The following is a 5,374-nucleotide window of genomic DNA, read 5'->3' on the forward strand; positions in this document are numbered from 1 at the left end:
GCAGTTGTGGCTCGTGGGCTTAGTTTCTTTGCAGCATGTAGGATCTTCCCAGACCAGGGCTCGAACCCGTGTCCCCTCCATTGGCAGGTGGATTCCTAACCACTGTGTCACCAGGGAAGCCCCTAAATTAATTAATTTTTTTAAAATGTTAATGTTCTATCTATTATATGTTTTTATTCAAGGACAATGGCTCAGATAAACATTGCTGAACATGGAAGACACCAGGGAATATAGTTATGATCCCTACCTAGAGGATAGACTTCAGCTTAGCAGAAACTATAGCACAAAGCCTGGAGGTGAGCTTTGAGTCCATTTAACTACAGAACTAAGATTTTCTAAAAAAGGTTATGATAGCAGAACAGGTTATGAATATTACGAACACTGACAATATACGTATTTTTTAAAAACCACGTTGCTTTTATTCATGAAAAAATCGCTAAAAGTAAACACCACCAGAGTAGTTAGGCAACAATTCACAAACTTTATAAACATATCTCATTTACTTCTTGTAAAGCCCTCAGATTTAATGAATGATACTCCAGTGTTTCCATCAAGTTACAAGATGAAATGATTCTTTGATGCCTTATGCCTCAAGTCTGTCTTTCTGGAAGGTTTGTTTTGGGTGTTTAGCTGGTTTTATTGTTGTGGTTGGTTGGTTTGTCTTATAAAATGAAGGTGTGATACGAGCAAGTATCACAAGCCTTCTGAAAGAGGCTACTCTTGGTCTTAGAAGTTTCTTTGGGAAGAATCTGGCAATCTAAGAATTGAAGATTGTGAAAACTTCTTTCATCATTCAAACCACAGCTGACTCTGGTCTTATTGGAAGTCTCCTTCTCTGGCTGCCTTTTTATAGTGGTCTTCATGTATCAGCTTTCTTCTGAGTAACTGCGAACCTGGGAATGAACTCCATTCACACTGCTCAATTAAGTCAAAGCTATTCAAGCGTCTCACACAGTGTCTAACCTTAGAAACATTATGTAATTTGCATCATCACTAACAGCCCCAGCAGCTGCTCTTCTTTTCCTTATTCTTTCTTTTTTTTTTTTTTTTGGCCACGCCGCACAGCATGCAGGATCTTAGTTCCCCGACCAGGGATTGAACCCGTGCCCCCTGCAGTGGAAGCGCAGAGTCTTAACCACTGGACTGCCAGGGAAATCCTTCTTTTCCTTATTCTTGAAAATTATTTGTACCACTGAAACAGAGACATGTGGAAGTTAGACATCTCTGTTTCTCTGGCCAATTTCAATTTACACTCAGAGGAAATATTTTTCTCTCTTTTGGTGTCACAACTTCATTTAATTCTTATCATGCATCATTTATTCTGGTTTAGGGATTGTGGTGCTATAAATAATAATACAAATGAGACTTTAAGCAGGGCATGTTCAGTTAGCTAAAATGCCTTGTTTGGCTGTTTACTGTAGTAGTTTCTAAACTGTTTTGATCGCAATCCTGGGAAGTACAAGATTTGTGGGCATATGAATATATTTATGTATAGATTATACAGACATGTGCCACAATATTAATATGTTATGTTCATTATAAAATATAATACAGAAATTTCTAAGGAATTAAAGGTAAAACTATTTTATTCATTAATGGCAAATGACTTTTTGCCATCACTAGAAATTATTAATAACATCTAACAAGAACAGTGTGATTTCACGTACTTTATCATTTCTGAACATCTCGGTTGAATCCTTTGTGATTGAGCAATTTCAATTTCAGTTTGTTTTACTATTTGGTCTTAACGGCTGTCAGAGATACCTCACAAAGGTATGTAGATCTAAATGGGAAAAGGGCATCATGACACCGAATCCTTGTTTTTAATTCCATCCTCTGATAACGAAAAAGCTTAAGGGTTTTTTTTTTAATTATTTTGTTGGTATTGTTAATTGAAATTCAGCTAATAAATTTCCATCTCTCCTGATACCAATTAGTTGCTCTTGAAAACTTATCAAAGCTATTGAATTTGTATACTTTTAAAAATTGTGCTCTCAAACCACTGAAACTTTTTTTTTTAATTTTTATATTTATTTATTTATTTATTTTTGACTGTGTTGGGTCTTCGTTTCTGTGCAAGGGCTTTCTCCAGTTGCAGCGAGCGGGGGCCACTCTTCATCGCGGTGTGCGGGCCTCTCACTATCGCGGCCTCTCTTGTTGCAGAGCACAGGCTCCAGACGCGCAGGCTCAGTAGTTGTGGCTCACGGGCCTAGCCGCTCCGCGGCATGTGGGATCTTCCCAGAACGGGGCACGAACCCGTGTCCCCTGCATTGGCAGGCGGACTCCCAACCACTGCGCCACCAGGGAAGCCCCTTGAATTTTTAAAAATGTTTTATACATATACTACACAGTTAGGCTTACCCATAACCTTTTTTTTTTTTTTTTTTTTTTAATCCCCAACCTGATATAGTCTGGGAATTGCTTGTTTATTATTTTTTTTAACATCTTTATTGGAGTATAATTGCTTTACAATGGTGTGTTAGTTTCTGCTTTATAACAAAGTGAGTCAGTTATACATATACATATGTCCCCATATCTCTTCCCTCTTGCGTCTCCCTCCCTCCCTCCCACCCTCCCTAACCCACCCCTCTAGGTGGTCACAGAGCACCGAGCTGATCTCCCTGTGCTATGCAGCTGCTTCCCACTAGCTATCTATTTTACGTTTGGTAGTGTATATATGTCCATGCCACTCTCTCACTTTGTCACAGCTTACCCTTCCCCCTCCCCATATTCTCAAGTCCATTCTCTAGTAGGTCTGTGTCTTTATTCCCGTCTTGCCCCTAGGTTCTTCATGACCATTTTCTTTTTTTTTTCTTAAACCACTGAAACTTTGTACGACTTTTTTCACCAGATTAGAACATTCCATTTTTAACTTATTAAATGTGCAGGTATGAAGGTTTCAATAGGTGTACACATTTTTTAAAAAAGAATCACATTTCCAAATATCTATTTTCAAAAATGCTCTCCCAATAATGTAGGTTTCTTTTGAGAAGCGGTTACTTTTCCACTCACTGTTAAAAGACTGCTTCTACCTTGAACGGCTATATTTAAGTGGATTTTTCAAAATTACACATGCGGTACAAGGGGGCATCTCCTGAAACCACTTAACACAAAAAGGTCAGCAAATTTGGACACTTGTCCTTTTTTTTTTTTTTTAATTTATTTAATTTATTTATTTTTGGCTGCATTAGGTCTTCATTGCTGTGCACGGGCTTTCTCTAGTTGCGGTGAGTGGGGGCTACTCTTCGTTGCGGTGCATGGGTTTCTCATTGCGGTGGCTTCTCCTGTTGTGGAGCACAGGCTCTAAGCACGCCAGCTTCAGTAGTTGCGGTGCGCAGGCTCAGTAGTTGTGGCTCGTGGGCTCTAGAGCACAGGCTCAGTAGTTGTGGCGCACGGGCTTAGTTGCTCCGCGGCATGTGGGATCTTCCTGGACCAGGGCTCGAACCTGTGTCCCCTGCATTGGCAGGCGGATTCTTAACCACTGTGCCACCAGGGAAGACTGACACGTGTCTTTTTGTAAAAGTAAAATGAAGTAATTCTTTTTGTGAAAAACCACCATGTGGTAGAAATACATTGACTTTCATTACTCTTCTCATCACAAAGTGTACACAAGGATGCTACTATATTTTAAAGGTCTTGATGTTCTGGAATCACCTAAGTAATACTGTCCTCGGGCACTTTGTCTGCGCTTGGCTTGAACTCCTTTGCTCTTCAATAGCTTGCTCAATAATCTGCTTGAAAATGATGCAGCAAAAGAATTTCATATATGTCACCGTTAACGACAGTGAGTGCAGATTCTTATTTCAAATAACCTGCTTGATAACTTCTACTGAGCAGGGCTGGCTTCCGGTCAGATTTCATGAAATTACTTTTATCCACATGGGAACACCTGCCAGATGTCCCCCAATATCTGTTCTCTCCTTCTTCCCCAGTATCAGAAACTCCATTTGAGTGCACATGACTGCCCAAAGCAGGGACTACATTTTCCAGACCCACCTCCCCCTTGTAGCTATTCGTGGCCTTGGAACGAAGCTTTGGTCACTGGGATGTAGGAAGAAATAATGGATAGCCTTAAAAGGAGGGGCATATCTTCTGCTCCCTTTCGGCCTACCTAGCTGGAATTCGGGTGTGATGGCTGAAACCTTGGGAGCCACCTTGAAGCAAGAGGGAGAAGCCAGATGCTGAGGCAGCCAAACAACAGGAGGGGAGGAATCTGGGTCCTTCACAGCTGTGTTGCCATCAGATCAGCCCTGGACTCTCCTGTGTTTATTGCTCTCTTTTTTGAGCTTTGTTGTTTTGGGTTTTCTGGCTCTTACTGCTGTACGAAACCCTAATTAACACACCTGGTAACAGGGTTGATGAGGAACTCATGTTAGCAGTCAGAGAAGAGGCAACTCTGCAATTTTCTCTGCAAGCATGTGCTTACACTATTCTTACTACTTTCAATCTGCAGTTTCCTAACGGAAACTGCTTTTAAGCCACTTGCCCATTTTGTCAGAAATAGTTTATAAAGAAAACATAATATAATCTTTAAATCTACTTTATCAGGTGTGTGTGAACTGCAACATGGGTCTATAACTTTGAAAACAAACGAAGGAGGGGCCACCACTGATCAACCCAACTCTACTCTCCAGACAACTCAAGGACCATTTGTAACCCATGTCTGATGAAATACAGACCATGGGAGAACACCAGCATCCATGTTAAATATTAATAAAGCTTCGGGGGGTTTTTTGGTCAATACATAAATACACAAAGAAGTTCTACTTTCTTTCTGCTCCTCTCCACCCCTACTAACAAATGATTTTTCCACCTTCCTAGTATGCAAGCACTCCACCCACTTTAGAGCCCACTGTCAAGGTGTGGATGGACGAATAGCTAACTATAAAATTCTCTCCTGGATCATGACAATATGCTGTGAGATGAAAATGTTCACTAGTGAAAAATAAGCATAAATGAGTGTTCTCCATAAAACTGAAAACTTGTAAAAGCAAATGGTAAATCAAGGGGTGGGTATACATAAAGATTTTGGCACCTTACCTGAATACCTCGAGAATAATCCTTTCCGATAACTTGGGAGCCACCTGCTTAAATGCTTTTTTGAAATCTTCCAGAGTTAAATATCCACGATCTATTTGGAAGCAGAATACATAACATTCACACACTTCTATCAGCCCCATGAACTGCTATTTCAGCCATAACATATGAGTGAGACTTTAATCTATTACTAGGAGAAAAGCAGTAATTTATAATTGATTTTACATATAAGGTAATCTGAGATTGTCTCATTGGAAGAATTTGAGAATCTAGTAATACTCTCCCTCAGTACAGTCCCAGATGCTCCTGAAGGTCTCTTCCAGCCCCATCATTTGCT

The 5,374-nt window shown here is 40.2% G+C and overlaps 1 long non-coding RNA gene across 2 annotated transcripts; it reads right to left on the reverse strand.

The window, feature by feature from the left end:
• Positions 1–3,141: 3,141 nt before the first annotated feature.
• Positions 3,142–5,132, reverse strand: LOC130707017 (uncharacterized). 2 transcript variants are annotated; one of them, XR_009007038.1, is made up of 2 exons: positions 5,041–5,132; positions 3,142–3,731 (listed from the first exon to the last, which is right to left on the reverse strand). It is a non-coding gene; the product is annotated as an uncharacterized LOC130707017 (long non-coding RNA). The 2 variants fall into 2 exon arrangements; XR_009007039.1 differs by having other exon boundaries at positions 3,142–4,343; positions 5,041–5,126.
• Between the last annotated feature and the right edge of the window lie 242 nt (positions 5,133–5,374).

Source organism: Balaenoptera acutorostrata, unplaced genomic scaffold (assembly GCF_949987535.1).
Source record: "Balaenoptera acutorostrata unplaced genomic scaffold, mBalAcu1.1 scaffold_1176, whole genome shotgun sequence".
NCBI lineage: Eukaryota > Metazoa > Chordata > Mammalia > Artiodactyla > Balaenopteridae > Balaenoptera > Balaenoptera acutorostrata.